Source organism: Lissotriton vulgaris, chromosome 10 (genome assembly GCF_964263255.1).
Source record: "Lissotriton vulgaris chromosome 10, aLisVul1.2, whole genome shotgun sequence".
In the NCBI taxonomy this organism is placed as follows: Eukaryota; Metazoa; Chordata; class Amphibia; order Caudata; family Salamandridae; genus Lissotriton; species Lissotriton vulgaris.
Window position 1 is genome coordinate 667706168 of NC_141698.1, and position 16475 is coordinate 667722642.

The 16475-nt window shown below is 47.3% G+C and overlaps 1 protein-coding gene across 1 annotated transcript in view; it reads right to left on the reverse strand.

The window, feature by feature from the left end:
• Nucleotides 1–15467, reverse strand: part of NCAPG2 (non-SMC condensin II complex subunit G2) — a 431039-nt gene extending 415572 nt beyond the window's left edge. The window contains exon 1 of the mRNA XM_086941500.1: nucleotides 15158–15467. The gene's annotated coding sequence lies outside the window, so the exon portion shown is untranslated. The remainder of the gene's footprint in view (nucleotides 1–15157) is intronic.
• Nucleotides 15468–16475: the final 1008 nt, after the last annotated feature.

Genomic DNA, 16475 nt, shown 5'->3' on the forward strand with positions numbered 1-16475 from the left:
CCATGGGTGCCATAGGTGTATGGTTGGTCCTGCTGGGTTCCTTCATATGGCTTGACACTGTCCGCTGGTGAATGCTTATTGGGAATTTGTGGTATGGGGGCTGAAGACCATTGAAGGGGTATTGTGGAATTGGAGCCGGCCACTTGTCTCTTGGTGAGTTTCAAGAAGTGTAAGAGTAGGAAAATGGAATGGAAATGTATGCAATTGACCCTCCTGCTAGCAAAACAACGGATGGGCATCTTGTGGATGAGCCTGCAAGGTCCAGGGAACAGAGATGGATTAAAGGTTACAGCGTGGGCGGTTGCTGAAGGAGTGCGACATTGGCATTGTAGGAGAGATGAACGTGCTGGGGAGGCCATACTTACATGGCAGGTGACACTTGATAGCTTCAGAGAACTAGACAGGACTGAAGGAGAAAATGCACAGGACTCTGAGGGTTAAGATCTATTGGAAGCCATTCTTAGTGGTGTTAATACACAGGGGGGAGGGGTAACAGGTAATGATGGCTGTTTTAACTTATCTCTTAAGCTGATCCCTTTAGGTCATTGGAATACTACTGTATGTTATACCTGAGATTTCAACTTGTCCCTATGGGATTGTTCCTAAATCACCGTTGTACTGTATTAATGTACTACAATAAATAATTTCTTTAAAACAAAAACTATACATTGTGCCGCGACTTCTCCGCTCTCTGATCCTACCTGCTCTTACCTCTTGCTCCTCCAAAATGTGCCAAGGGTACCGATTAGGTAATAAAATAGGACCTGGAAGACATTTTATGGGACTTTTTGCAGTAGCTGAGTCCAAAGTCCCAACCCCTATCCCATAAACCACATACAATCAGTCGAAATCATTGAAAGGTCTGGAACACAGAGACCCTGCATTTAGAAGCCAAGATGTAACCCTGATTAGAGACCATATAGTGATTTCCTCTCATCTGGATGTCATGTCATCTGTTTTTGACAGCAGGCTGAAAGACTGTGAAAGTTAATGTTGGTGATACCATGAAGGTGCTATTAAATGGTTAGAAACCTTTTATTTTTAAAAAAAATGCAATTTGTTTTGCTAATGGGATGGATATGCTTTTTTGTGTGGCACGCACACAAACCTATGAAAAGCAAGGGCAGGATGTTAGCCCCTTTTAAGATTTATATTAATTACAATAGATTTCACAAGCACATCGAAAGCGTTGTGCCTAAAAATCAGTGACAAGCTAACATGCAACGGTGCATAGTTCCACAAAAAGACTAACTATGGTGGACAGATATGTGATTAAGGGGGAAAAAATTCTCATACCAATAAAAGCAAATACTGTTCATCAAGGATTCCAGTGACTAATAATCACAATACTTACATAGTGACTTAATTTTCTGAACAAAATAAGGGATTAAATTCTACATAAAGTAAATCAAGCCTGAAAGTTCTATGTCAATTAAGAGCTCACTGTAAAAGAATAAACCAAGATTTAAGGTGGTTTCTGCGTGAGAAAGCGCATAAATAAATGTGTTAACCAAAACAATTTTTTTTAAAAAACACTTGTTATAGTAGATAATGTAAAGGAAAGTCAAAGGGAATCTTTGAAAAGAAAATGGGAAAGACAGCTAACCATGGAAAGACATGGTTAACCCATGCGATAAGAGGGCTCACAGGGGTAGCTCAGTCTGAACAGAAGCAAAATACAACAAGCATTTGCAATGCAATAGGTTTCGCATTAGGAAAGTTTGAGCTATTGGTATTGTAAATGACACATTTTTTATTTATGTTTTGTTTTTGAAAATAGCGAAATTAATAGCTTAGTCATTTACAATGCCAATAGTTATAACTTTCGCAAATGTGACATGTATAGCATTTGTAATGCAACATGTGTTGTATTTACGTGACTTACATGTATTGATATTACAAATAACAATGGCTTTTAATTTTTTTTCAATAATTAATACTTAAATAAAAGTTATTGTCATTTATAATGGCAATAGCTTAAAGTTTTGTAAATAACTTTAGTGAAGATTGTGTTCAGTGTATTTTATTGTGCCGAAAATCCAAGAACAGAAGTGAAATATTAACATGTTTTTGTTACATTTGTAATAAAGCTTGAAACATTGAGAGAATATAATTGAACCAGGTGTTGTTGAATGGTTGCACAGATTGATGCTGTGGTGGCGCGGAGTGATGTTGTGATGGCGAACAAGTGATGTTGTGGCGTTCAGTTATGCTGTGGGAACGCATAGTGATGCTGTGGTGCTCCTGAGTGATGCTGTGGTGGTGAGGAGTGATGCTGTATGCTATGCTATGTTTATTTTTGCTATCCTAGGTTTTGTTTTTCTATGCTATGCTGTGTTTTGTTATGCTATGCTATGTTATGCTATGCTATGTTTTGCTATGCTATGCTTTATTATGCTATGCTATGCTATGCTTTGTTATGCTATGTTTTGTTGTGTTTGGTATGCTATGTTTTGATATGTTTTGTTAAGCTATGCTATGTTTTGTTATGTTTTGCAATGTTTTGTTATGCTATGTTTTATTATGTTATGCTATGTTTTGTTATATTAGCCATCCTATTCTTTGTTTTGTTATGCTATGCTATGTTTAGTTTTGCTATCCTATGCTTTGTTTTGTTATGCTATGCTATGCTACGTTTTGTTATGCTATGTTTTGTTATGCTGTTTTGTTATGTTATGCTATGTTTTGTTATGCTATGCTATGTTTAGTTTTGCTATCCTATGCTTTGTTTTGTTATGCTATGTTTTGTTATGCTATGCTATGTTTTTTTATGCTAGGTTTTGATATGCTATGCTAAGCTTGGTTTTGGTATGCTATGCTATGTTGTGGTTTGTTATGCTACGCTATGTTTTGCTATGCTTTGCAATGCTATATTTTGTTATGTATGCTATGTTTTGTTGTATTTTGTTATGCTATGCTGTTTTGTTGTGTTTTGCTATGTTTTGTTATGCTATGTTTTTTGATGTTCTGCTATGTTTTGTTCTGCTATGTTTTGTTGTGTTTTGTTATGCTATGCTATACTTTGTAATACTATGCTGTGTTTTCTTTTGCTATGCTTTGATATGTAATGCTATGCTTTGTTTTGTTATGCTGTTTTGTTGTGCTATGCTATGTTTTGTTGTGTTTTGTTATGCTATGCTTTGTTGTGTTTTGCTATGCTATGTTTTGTTTTTGCTATCCTATGCTTTGCTATGATATGCTATGTTTTGCTATCCCATGCTTTTTTTGTTATTCTATGCTATGCTGTGTTTTGTTATGCTATGTTTGTTATGGTATGCTGGTGAGGGTGTGGGAGTGTGTGTGTGAGGGTGAGAGGGGGTCTGAGGGTGAGGGGGCGTGAGGGTGAGGGGGCGTGAGGGTGAGGGGGCGTGAGGGTGAGGGGGTGTGAGGGTGAGGGGGTGTGAGGGTGAGGGGGTGTGAGGGTGAGGAGGTATGCCGGTAAGGGTGTGTGAGGGTGAGGGCGTGTGAGGGTGAGGGTGTGCGAGGGGTGAGGGGGTGTGGGGTGTGAGGGTGTGTGAGGTTGAGGGGATGTGAGGGTGTGTGAGGGGGAATGAGGGTGAGGGGGTATGAGGGTGAGGGGGTGTGAGGGTGTGGGGGGTGAGGGTGTGTGAGGGGGGGGTGAGGGTTGTGAGGGGTGTGATGTGTGAGGGGGTGTGAGGTTGAGAGGGTGGGAGGGGGATGAGGGGGGTATGAGGGTGTATGAGGGTGTGTGAGGGTGAGGGGGTGTGAGGGTGAGTGAGGGTGTGTGAGGAGTGAGGGGGTGTGAGGGTGAGGGGAGTGAGGGTGTGTGAGGGTGAGGGTGTGAGGGTGTGCGAGGGGTGAGGGGGTGTGGGGTGTGAGGGTGTGTGAGGTTGAGGGGATGTGAGGGTGTGTGAGGGGGTATGAGGGTGAGGGGGTATGAGGGTGAGGGGGTGTGAGGGTGTGGGGGGTGAGGGTGTGTGAGGTTGAGGGTGTGTGAGGGGGGGTGAGGGTTGTGAGGGGTGTGATGTGTGAGGGGGTGGGAGGTTGAGAGGGTGGGAGGGGGATGAGGGGGGTATGAGGGTGTATGAGGGTGTGTGAGGGTGAGGGGGTGTGTGAGGGTGAGGGGGTGTGTGAGGGTGAGGGGGTGCGAGGGTGAGTGAGGGTGAGTGAGGGTGTGTAAGGGTGTGTAAGGGTGAGGGTGTGTAAGGGTGAGGGTGTGTAAGGGTAAGGGTGAGGGTGTGAGGGGGTGTGAGGGTGGGTGTGAGGGTGTGTGTGTGTGAGGGTGAGGGGGGGTGAGGGGGTGTGAGAATGAGGGGAGGGTGTAAGGGTGAGGGAGTGTGTGGGTGTGTGAGGGTGTGTGAGGGGATGTGAGGGTAAGGGTGTGTGAGGGTAAGGGGGTGTGAGGGTGAGTGAGGATGAGGGTGTGTGAGGGTGGGTGAGGGTGAGGGGCTGTGAGGGTGAGGGGCTGTGAGGGTGAGGGGGTGTGGGGTGTGAGGGTGTGTGAGGTTGAGGGGATGTGAGGGTGTGTGAGGGGGAATGAGGGTGAGGGGGTATGAGGGTGAGGGGGTGTGAGGGTGTGGGGGGTGAGGGTGTGTGAGGGGGGGGTGAGGGTTGTGAGGGGTGTGATGTGTGAGGGGGTGTGAGGTTGAGAGGGTGGGAGGGGGATGAGGGGGGTATGAGGGTGTATGAGGGTGTGTGAGGGTGAGGGGTGTGAGGGTGAGTGAGGGTGTGTGAGGAGTGAGGGGGTGTGAGGGTGAGGGGAGTGAGGGTGTGTGAGGGTGAGGGTGTGAGGGTGTGCGAGGGGTGAGGGGGTGTGGGGTGTGAGGGTGTGTGAGGTTGAGGGGATGTGAGGGTGTGTGAGGGGGTATGAGGGTGAGGGGGTATGAGGGTGAGGGGGTGTGGGGGGTGAGGGGGGTGAGGGTGTGTGAGGTTGAGGGTGTGTGAGGGGGGGTGAGGGTTGTGAGGGGTGTGATGTGTGAGGGGTGTGAGGTTGAGAGGGTGGGAGGGGGATGAGGGGGGTATGAGGGTGTATGAGGGTGTGTGAGGGTGAGGGGGTGTGTGAGGGTGAGGGAGTGTGTGAGGGTGAGGGGGTGCGAGGGTGAGTGAGGGTGAGTGAGGGTGTGTAAGGGTGAGGGTGTGTAAGGGTGAGGGTGTGTAAGGGTGAGGGTGTGAGGGGGTGTGAGGGTGGGTGTGAGGGTGTGTGTGTGTGAGGGTGAGGGGGGGTGAGGGGGTGTGAGAATGAGGGGAGGGTGTAAGGGTGAGGGAGTGTGTGGGTGTGTGAGGGTGTGTGAGGGGATGTGAGGGTAAGGGTGTGTGAGGGTAAGGGGGTGTGAGGGTGAGTGAGGATGAGGGTGTGTGAGGGTGGGTGAGGGTGAGGGGCTGTGAGGGTGAGGGGCTGTGAGGGTGAGGGGGTGTGAGGGTGAGGGTGTGTGTGAGGGTGGGTGGGTGTGAGGGTGTGTGGAGGTGTGAGGGGTGAGAGAAGGTGTGTGAGGGTGAAGAGGTGTGAGGGTGAGAGTCCGAAGTAGTGTGAGAGGGTGTGTGAGGGTGAGGGTATGTGGGGTGTGGATGTTTGAGGGCGAGGGGGTGTGAAAGTGAGGAGGTATGAAGGGAGGAGGTGTGTGAGGGTGAGGGGGTGTTAGGGGGTGTGATGATGAGTGAGGGTTGTGGGGGTGAGGGTGTGTGATGGTGAGAGGGTGTGTGAGGGTGAAAGAGTGTGTTGGGGAACCTGTATGTGGTCACACTCTGGAAGGAAAAACAATATTCAGAGAGGAAATTAAGCCACTGGGATCGATATGGAATCTGTGGCTAAAACGAACTTAAAAGGCCTCGGGCAGTGAGTCTGGCTCCTAACACTGAGGAAAATCGAGGAACACCTGGGGTCTTGCTTTTTAGGAAAGCTACCCTGCTGGAAGAGAGGGGGTTTTGTTTGTAGGGATAACTGATGTAGTGTGTGTTCACTACGTTAAGGAACATATTGCTGATTTCTAACATGTTGCAGTTAAAATTGATATTGTGTCGTGCTGAGGAATGAAAAAAAGATAAGAAATGTGAACCAAACAGCAATCGGAAACTCCAGATGCAAAGGTAGCTCTTCTGGTTAAGGTTAAACATAGTGCCAGAAGGAGGAGGAGCTACGCTGCGAACCAAGATGGCCGCATAAGCTCCCGGCTCCGTCGACCTCCGCCGGCGGCTCGTCTATCCTGTTGTCTATCCTCTACCTACGCCCTATGCCTGGATGTATGAAGGTTGCCTGATGCCAACGGTGCAGTCCCGGACTTCCTACCTTATTCGGCGACGGAGTTATGTCGTGTCCCATCTTCGGCCTACTCCAGGGCTGGCGCAGGGACCTCCATTTCTGAACTGTCCGAGTGGGAGCTGGTCAATATCGGCTGTGGGACCAAGATCGTGGCCGGTCTTCCAGATTTGAATAATTCTTTGCACATTCGACTTGTGACCTCGTCGATGGAGAGTGCCGGAGAAGAGACATCGTGACGTGCTGTGATCCTCCTGAACCGTGGCTGGGGGCAGTGTGCCTGACCCTCGTTTCCCGGTCCGGGGGCTGACGGGCTGCACCCACGGCCGGTGACTGTATTGAGCGTGCTAGTTCGGGGCGCCCCTGTTGTTGATATCGCCTGCATGTGTGCCCGGAGCCCGGCGATGTGGGCTGGAGATTGTGCCCCCCTCCGTCCTCTGGGCCCCGGGATGGAGGGGACGGATAGCGCACATTCATTGCGTTCCGTAATGGCAGCGATTGGGGCGCTCCGCTCACAATTCACCATCACGTATGTCTCCCTGGCGGCAAAGCTGGACGATGTTTGCTCGAGACCGGCCACTGGTGCTGCGACACCTAAACAGCCTTTTGTGGACCCACCGAGCGATTTGGCCCGCCATCTTAAGGTGCCCGAGCGGAAGCCCGACTTCGCTCCTTTGGGAGTCTGCCCCACTCCTCCTTCACTCGTTACAGTACCTGGTCTTCCCTTCACGTTTCCTATCCGATGGAGTATCGTCGCTGGAGGTTCTGATCGTCAATGCCGTGTTTCAGGGTCCTGTCGAAGGGGACTGTCATTCTTCCTCGTCCTGACCCGTCTGTATAACGGAGACCGCCATTTTGTGTTCGGACTTTGTTCCATCTTCAGTGCCTCGGACTGCCGTGGACGCTTTGTCTGCCTCTGGTCGGCTGTGGCTTGGTTGGCGCGTGCTTCGGGAAGGATTCGACCTGGTCAGGGCTGATCCCGGATTTGAGTTGTTCTTGCTCCTCGTCACTGCTTTGGACTACCTGAGACGCTCTTCCTGATCACATTTGCTGTAACTTCGGCGATGGATCTCACCGTGATGCTTGCAGGGTTGACTTTTACTTTTGTGGGATTGCTCAGTTCCCCTTCTTGCCGGGATTGCACCGGGTATCTTACCGGGCCTGGGGTGGGATGGGGAGGTTTCTTATTGGTGACTGTCCTCCCCGTTATATTGCCAAACGTTTGCTTTGATTGACGATGATTGTGCCTTGGGGAGGTCACTGCCGGCTGGGGGTACCGGGTGTCCGGGAGTGTGTCTGTTTTTCTCCTCCTCCACTTCTTTTATCTTTCCCTTCTGTGGGGCAGTTCCGGGGCGACAGGCACGCTGTTAGTGGGTTAGGCCGTAGCCATTACAGGGGTGCAGGGTGGCGGGTGCAGGGTGGGTTTGTTATTTTAGTTTGTTTTGTTATATGGTCCCTATCACTCTTTTCCGGCTTTGGGAGGGCTCTTTCCTCTTTAGTAGGGTTGGCTGTCTCTTGGTCTTGCACCTTTTTTCTTTTTCTGACATCTCAATAAACCTCTGTTTCTCTGCTCTTGGGGGGGTGGGCTTTATGGGATGATACTTGGTAATGTTGCTTTCTGTAGTGTTGCTTATTGCCCAGTTTGACCGCCGCGGCTGCCTAGATTTAATAGTTGCTGTAGTCATAGCCTATCTCCGACTGAAAATGGGGTACGTCCCCCCTCGTCTCTTTTGTGTATTTCTCATGTAAGGTGTGATGTCCTTGTTGTTGCAGCCCCCACTCTTCTCTTAAAATTTAAAAATGAAAACCTCCTATCCTGTGTTGCGAATCTCACAGCCACGTCTGGAATAATTTGTAATATCCTGATTGTTGATTGGCCTACGTTTCTCCTGTTCCTACTTACTGTCTTTGCGGCCGGCCATGGTGGTCGTGGGCCTGCGCATGTATCTCCTTACTTTTTGAATAAAGGTTTTCAAAAAAAAAAAAAAACATATTGCCAGAAGTAAGTGCAGTACAGAGTTATTTCAAAACATCAGTGGCTTTTCTGACCAAAAGGTCTATTTTTTCTAATTATTTCAGTTTCGAAACATGTGACTGTAGCATTTTATTAGCAGGAGTAAGCTGACACATCAGTGACGGCGGAAGGTTATTCCTTCTTGGAATTAATGTCCCAATGCTTTATCCGAAGACATCAGGTTGTCGGGATTAATGTCTCGAGTGTTTCCACATCAAAAGCACTTTTAAAGCTGTGCACCTCGACGCTGCGCACTTTGAATGGCTGGCTGCTGGGAAGGTTTAAGAGTTGGGCTTCTGCTGAGAGTTCGCCCAAACTTCGCTCAGTTGATTGCAGACCTCGGTGCCTCGGGGGCTCGGCGTTCCGTACCTCACGAATGTTTCTGACTGGCTGACTTTCTCGCTTCGCCACCTGGATTTCTGAAGGCCTCTCGGTCTCTGCTGGGGATGTGCCCCGGCTAGGACCCGGCTGCTCTCCCATATCACCCCTCTGACAGATGAGCGGGGCTGTGACTGGCAGGTCGGAACGGGGAAAGACATTCAGCTGGAGTAGGCTCTGGAACTGCTGTGAAACAAAACGCGGCGTGAAAAAGGAGCAGGAAAGAGCCAGGGCGGGCGGGACGGGAATCCGCGATAAAAAAAACAATCGCCTCATTTCGCCTTTTCATTTTAAATAACGTCCACTTATTTCTTTGACGACCTGCCTCTATAGACAGTGGCGCGGCTGCCATTATGTTAAAGCACCGAACGGGGTGCTTGTAAAACCAGCAACACAGAACAGAAACAGAAAGCAGCCCGGGCTGAGTGAGAGGGCGGGGCTGCCCGCGCATGCCGGCTCCGAGCCCCGGCGCCAAAGCGGAGTGCGGCATCTGAAGTCCCAGGTCCCAGGAGGGGGCCCGGGTGAAGACCAGCGCTGCGGAGGAGACACGGAACACGCCGAAAGAGCCCGGTGAGTGCTGGGGGGGGTGGGGTGGGGAGTGTACGCGCGTGTCTGTCGGTGCATGTGTCTGTCTGTGTGCGCGTGGGTCTGTTTAAGGGGGGGTGCGTATGTGTATGTAGTGTGTGTGTGTGTGTATGCGTGTGGCTGTGTATGTGCGTATGCGTGAGTGTGGCTGTGTGAGTGTTTGCGCACGGGAATATGAGGCACAAGAGGGGCACAGCGCTGTGCGCGCCCACGAGGTGAAATCTGCGCTCGTGCCCCTCTCGTGTCTACATTCCCAAATACGGGCAACAATAGGTCACACGCAGACTGTCTGCTTGACCTAAAAAGAGAAACAGAAAAGATAATTAATAAAGGAATGCCACATGAACAACCAAATTGAGTGCAGTCACTAGAGAAGCCCAAAGGTGTGAAGCTATTGGTGCAAACAGAGCATTACGCTTAGAAATGATAAGCACGAAAAAAGAGCCAAAGTGCTTGTGTTGTCACTGAAGATAATCCAAAAGTTTGAAGCTGTTAATGCGAAAAGAGCACAGTGCTGCTAGAAGCTCAGTGCAGATGAAGAGCTAGATCATAAAACCATCACTACAGTAAAGATGTGGAAATTAAATAATAAAAAATATATATCAATGAGCGAGGGTATTAAAAAAGCACACCAACCAGTTAGTGGCAATGTGAAAAGGTAAATAAAAAGAGCAGAGCTGATCGCCCAAAGCAGCACGATAAACAAAGTGAGACGCAACTAACATTTAAACGGTTAAATTCAAATGTAAGCAAAGTGATAAAAAGTGTCAACAAACGCAATATTCAATTTACTGCATGCGTGTCTGGTACTACTGTAGAAGTTGGGAGACCCGTTTGGAATGAGGATGCAGTCAAATATGCATGATGGGAGAGCAGTGTGCAACTGTTTTGAATAGTGCTGTGAGTGGTGGGGACAGACTACTAGAATCAGATTCATCTTACAGTTGAGGACTCTGTGGTTGGGAGGCAGGGCAGACAAATTCAAAGGCTGAAGCGGTGGCGGTGCAGTTGGTACCCCCAACTTTATTGCCAGTGCCACGTAGGTTTTTGGGTCAGTGTTCCCAGAAGTGCTGTGCAAGCGAAATCTAAAAAGTGGGATCGAATACAGTACAAATCCAGCCCTTTCAACTTAACTTGTCAGGTACATCATGCCAGATGCACGTCGTTCACCTAATTGTTTCATTGTCTATTAAATAATGTTACATGTAAGCTTGCCGTTTTCTCTGCAAGCCCATGAAAAGAAGCACAAATATGGATGGAAAACTCCATGTTACACATTTGTAATCAAATGTAACTGGTATTGACAGATTCAAGGTGCAGTGCTCCTTAGAGAGCCATGCGTGTGTGGTCAATTTGTGTCTTCCTGCACACACCAGGGCACAACTAAAGAAAACGCTACAACAAGGAAGCTGCAAGTGGCTATGGCCTGTGCTCATGCCCCGCGCTACCCACAGCCAAAGGTCTCCGATTCCCGCAACTGGGATCCGCAGGGTTCTATGTTGTTTTCTATAAAAAAAGTTCTAATACCAGGATTCAATTCCAGCCCTGTCTTAGCCGTTAAACCTGCCTCCGGTTTGAATTGCTCCTCCTCACATTGACATGCACCGTCATTGGCCAGTATGCGGGAACTTCATATGAAATTATCTAAGAGTCAACTGGGATACTTTCATGCAAGGCAACATCTGGAGAGCCGGACAAATTAAAGTCAGGCTGTGTGAGCGCGACGAAGAGAACAAGTGTGGTGTTGGAATGCACGCACGTCATACAAGCTACAGTGCATAGTGAAGAGGCACATGTATGTGTGCAGCCTAACATTGGTGGAGGGGAGGAGCGAGATTACTAAACTGCAGCAGATGTAGACCACAGTTCCGCATGAGAGGGGAGGCTGCGTCGAGAGCTCTCGGCTAAGCGCGCAAACAAAACATCAAAAAAAGTGCTGCTTCAATAGCAGATGAAAACGGTAATAGGGCAAAGGGAGACTGATAAGAGAGGAACAACAGTAAATAGTATGCTACAGTCAATAGAAATGGAGGAAAAGCAAGTGGCAAGCACAGGAACCAATGAAAAGTAAGGGCAGGATGTAAGCCCCTTTTAAGATTAATATTAACAATAGATTTCACAAGCGCTGTTCAGGCTAAACCTACCAATTGCATTGCAAATGCTTTTATCGCCTTTGGGACCTTATAAGCATTTAGCCATGCACAATTTCTGGCAATAGGAGAAACCATTAGATTTGACAGGAGGTGAAGGTTCGGAGGTGACAGTAAGCATTAGCAAAAGCACGCAATAAAGTCACATTCAAAAGGAGACAGCTGCCAGACTGCACTCAGACTTTCTCTCGTTCCAGCTCAAGGGTTAGCACCTGCTGCACAGAACCTACAGGTCACACGTGTTTATCACAGGGACTGAACATGTGTTTCATCATTCCAATGTCGCCGAAAGCAGTTTCCTTGATTTGGGCAGTGCTAGTAGCACCAGTGCCTTGCGTGAGAAAGCTTTATAAAGGGTATGTTATGAATTGTAAAGTACTTGTTACAGTAATTACTAGCCGAACACCTGCCTGCTTTCAACCAAACTGCAAATCACTCTCTAACACAGCACCTGTGGAAGCCATACCACTGCCTGTGCATTGATACGCAACAGAAACGGTACAAAACACTGATATCTGCAAATAGTATCAGAGTAAAAGTCTGACCTTGAGACGAGCCCTGCAGACGCCCCCGCTGAAGCTCCGGCACTGCCCAAGGTGTGAACTGTTGTGAGAGTGCTTTTCCTTCAGCCTTGCACGAGTCTCTAGCCCCCCCGCCCCCCCGCATCTCCCCCAGAGGTGGGTCATCTGCAGAGGGGTCGCTGCTGGCTTCCTAGACACTGCTGCCCTCCCCACCACCTTCGCAGTCGCCCGTCACTGCCGGCGACACAACAGGTGCGAGGGTTGACCATCTACCCCTGGGCACAAAGGATGGCCTTATTTATAGACCCACAAGTGTTTGTGCGGAGACAACGAGGCTGCAAATTGTCATGTTAAAAGCCTGCTGCCTGAGCTTTGTTAACATGACAGGTATATTTGTAGAGTGCCATAGCCTCAAGGTGCTATTGAGAAATAACGGATGGGCCCTCATGGTTAGGGACACGGAGTAGAGAAAAGGGGCCCAGTTCAGAGTGTAAGGTGAAAGAAAGTCCTCCGATTTTGAAGGGGAAGTGGTACATCCTCAGTCTGCCAGCGGGATATCTCCAGAGCACACCACTACGTCAGTGTATTCTGAACCAGAAATGCAACGCAATTCTGAAATTGAAGGGCTACTCTGTTCCCGCATAAGTTTGTTTTTACTTTGCATTCGGAAATTGTAGATCTGATTAATCCGTAGTGAGATCAGAACTACAGGTCCAATAATGCAAAGAAGAAACCTGAGTCGACGATAGATCTATAAAAATTGAGCACTATGAATTCTATGTAAGTGGGGCTATCCACATGTTCGCGATCCTGATAAAGGCTGAAAAGATAGTAAATACAACACTTAACAGGATTGACTGGGACCCTAGACCTCTGTGCTCCAGCGAAACTACACCAGCCGCACCATTGGTTGTTACGGATCATGTGCTTTTCCTCCAAACTGTCTTATGTTGTTCATCACCACTGGCATGCCCATACTCATTCAACACTGGATTGAACTTGAATAAAAATAAAACCCACATTATTAGCAGACTCCAATAACAATAATATCACGGTTAACAGGGAGAGGATGCGGCCTAACGGTGAGAGCTGACGACTTTGTAGCGACGGAACGAGGTTCGAGTTTTAGCATTGGCTCAACATCCTAGACAAATTACTTAATCTCCCAGTGCTTACCAAAAAATTAATGTGTAATGTAACTGGTGCTCATGTAAAGCGCTACGGTCGTGTTAGCACAACAACAACAAAATAAGCACCACATATGAAGTGTTGTGCTTACATTCCCTACACACCTAAAGGAACAACTGAATAAAATGCAAAAGGAACACATAAAGCTGAAAAGTCCAGCTAAAAACTGAAGAAATGTTTCTAAAACTGGTTTAAGTCCTAACCCTTTTTTTAACAACATTGACTGCACTGCTGCCTATGTCTGATTTTTTTTATAACAAATTAATAATAAATTGTATGTTTACTCCCAAATCAGGAGACCGCTGATTTAGTTTAGTTTACAGTTCTGCCTTTGCAACACACTACAAGGTCTTCTCAAACAACCCAAATGAATGTAAAAGCATAAAAACTAAATGATCGGGATAAAAACTGCACAGTAGCAACATGCTGTAACGCGGAGAAAAGAAAATAAATTTTCTTCTCACTATTTAAAAAAATATGCATCTCTTTAGAAGATCTTTGCAAGATGTTGCATTTTGGATAGGGAAGAAAAAGACAAAGCTCTGCGACTCAAAATGTATACACTGCACATTAATTGTGTCATGCACAGGAAACTAACGAGCAGTCACAGCTTACGGGAGCAAGGTGACTCAACCTGTGAGCAGACGTCTGACTACGCATGCTTTCTGCACAGACACTCTACCATCCTGTGCCAGCTCTCTACTCCTCCTCTGTGTGGCCGAACGACTTAAGACGCACAAACTACTTTAAAAACAAGCATTGAAAATGCAATAGGACTCGCAATTAAGCGAGACCTACTGCATTAGAATCGGAAGTGGAGTGGGAAGAAGACACGAACGGGAGTAGGGAGGGGGGCTGGTGTGGTCTGAGAAGTCACGGAATGCGGGAGGGGAGGCAGGGGAAGAAAAATACTGTTGGAAGTAAAGGTGCTGGTAGCCGTGGAAGGATACAAATGACGAGGGCGGAGGGACTAACAAGGCTCAATCCAATCAGAAGGCAGCATCTAACACAAACGCCAATGGGCAGAGTGGGCGGAGCTTCCACACTACAGTATATACTGCATGCCTCGCAAAGCAATGTCAGTGCATTTGCACTGCAACGCTAGGCGAGACCTAGAAAGTAACTTATTTTAGAGTTAAAATGTTGGCTAGTATGCGTTTGGTGTTACTTTAATGCATTGAACACTGTTCTATTACACTACTTTAGCACCCCTCACATTAAGACACAAACATACCACTTCTGCTGTCCTCTTTGTTGTACCCTGGACATAGAGACACAGGTAGCCTTGTAGTATTTCCAAGTCTTCTTAATTAGTTGTCCAAGTAACAACAATCTTAACTCCAGCCAGCTCTGGTCTAGTAGCAGCCCCACCAGGAGCAACCTCCCTATCTGCTCAGCCCATCTCGAACTGTCACCACTCAGGCATTGCACGCATCACAGTCACACCAACATTCCGTAACAAACTCACACTCTGGCTGAGCAGCTTGGAGGACCCAGGCAGGTTTACATGTAAATGAAATATAGAGGATATAACACTCTTCGCCACAATCTGCATCTCTCATACTTACCTACTTGTACAGTGATCTGGGAACTCTGGCTAGACTGCCTTCTGACAGTTTAACGAGACAAAATAGAAGAACCAGGGTACTTTTTAAAGTCAAAGAAATGCTACTTTAAATAAACACGACTATTAAAATTGATATATAGAGTGCATAAATTAGCACGAACAAAAACATTCCAATACCTGTATTTTTTGAGCAAACTAAATTGTGAGTATCTCACTTAAATGAATGCTGCCATGCACTACATCACATCGTGAAATAACACCAGCCACGTTGCTGCATAAGATCGCGACGTATGCCAATAATAATAAATAATAAACACAACACCCGGCAAAGAAAGCCGTGAATTTGCTGGGTTGTCCCTTTGGCATCGGACCCGTCTATAGTGACGGTAGTCTTATCTTCCTAAACACTGTACTGCGGAATCACTCAGAATCAACCAACTGAGCTGTCTAGCCCACATTATGAGATGCTTCCCCAAGGCGCTATTTTTTACATTTGTACCCTTACATGCCTCCGCCAGTCCCCAGCACACCTGTACCTACTTGTAGTCTAGAGCTGTTGGTCGTGTCGGTGACGTCCCTGCTTTGGTTTTCTCTTTTTTTCCTGTCCGTCTCCGTGGTAAACATTCAACAATGATCCCTCCCTTTAGATATTTTGAAACAAGCGCCACTGCGGCACCCGCCGATTTCACCTACCCGGAAGTGCCGTCATTGCTCTTTCAAATGAAGAATACACGTACCAATAGGCATTCCTTATGCCGCGAACCGAAAAGCAACCCAATCCACCATGGCTGCTACGTCGACGTGCGTCCGGTCAGCAGTGTTTGAAAACGACAAAAGTGAAGGACAAATTAAACTCGATTTCCTAAGGCCAGGCAATTAAAAAAGGATGACGTTTTTAACAGTGTTCGCTTTTAATCATTAATAGAAAAACACAAAGGAAAACGGGTTTAACTGGATTTACGTATGCGTTACCTTTTATATATTTGATATATCACTAAAATGATCGAAAGAAAAGCTTTATAAAGAGTATATCAACAATCGAAACGGAGTAATTATTTGTAGTTGGTCTGTAGTAAAGAAAAAGTTATCACAATTTAGTAATCAGAAACTGCTATCTTGGCGATTTTCTATTTCCATTTCATTTACGTCTAGTCCTTTCAAGATGGCCACCAATCATCTAGACAGAATGGTGCAGGTGTTGAACCCAAGCGTGATTTTTCGATTAAATTCTGTATTGTGGTTCGTGGTGTCAGTTGCGTCTTATCGGTTAGAACGCTTGTTTCGTTTGATAAGGCAGGGATGATCTGCGGTCTGCTTTGGAATTGTTTGTACGCAGCAATTCATATGCGAAAGTGGGAGTGTTTCACATTTATAGCGCACGGCTGCCATCGGCCTTTGTGGAGGCAATGGAAGTAGCACTTTGACTGTATTTGGTCAGTTAAGTACAGCAATAATCAGGGTAAAATAGGCCACGGTTCTATCGCACCAACGGTACCTACGCTGTAGTGCAAGGTGGTGAGCGTTAGTTAAATAAACTCCCTGTCTGTCAGTGCCCTTAGCGCCGAGGTCTTCACACCGATGTTATCCACCCTCCGCTGACTTCCCTTCGAGGCTAGAGCTATCTACAAGACCGCTTGTATCACCCACAAAGCCTTGCACTCCTCCTCTCCTCGCTACCTGGCGAATAAACTGAAACTCTCTGGAGGCTCTAGACCTTCACACAATGCGGAGAACCTACTGCTTGAACCTCCCACTTTCAAGAAGGAAAGAACGATGGCCCAATCCTTCTCAGACAACGCAGTGAGAATCTGGAACTCCTTACCGCCTCAGCTCCGGACCACGGCCTCCTCCCAGGCCC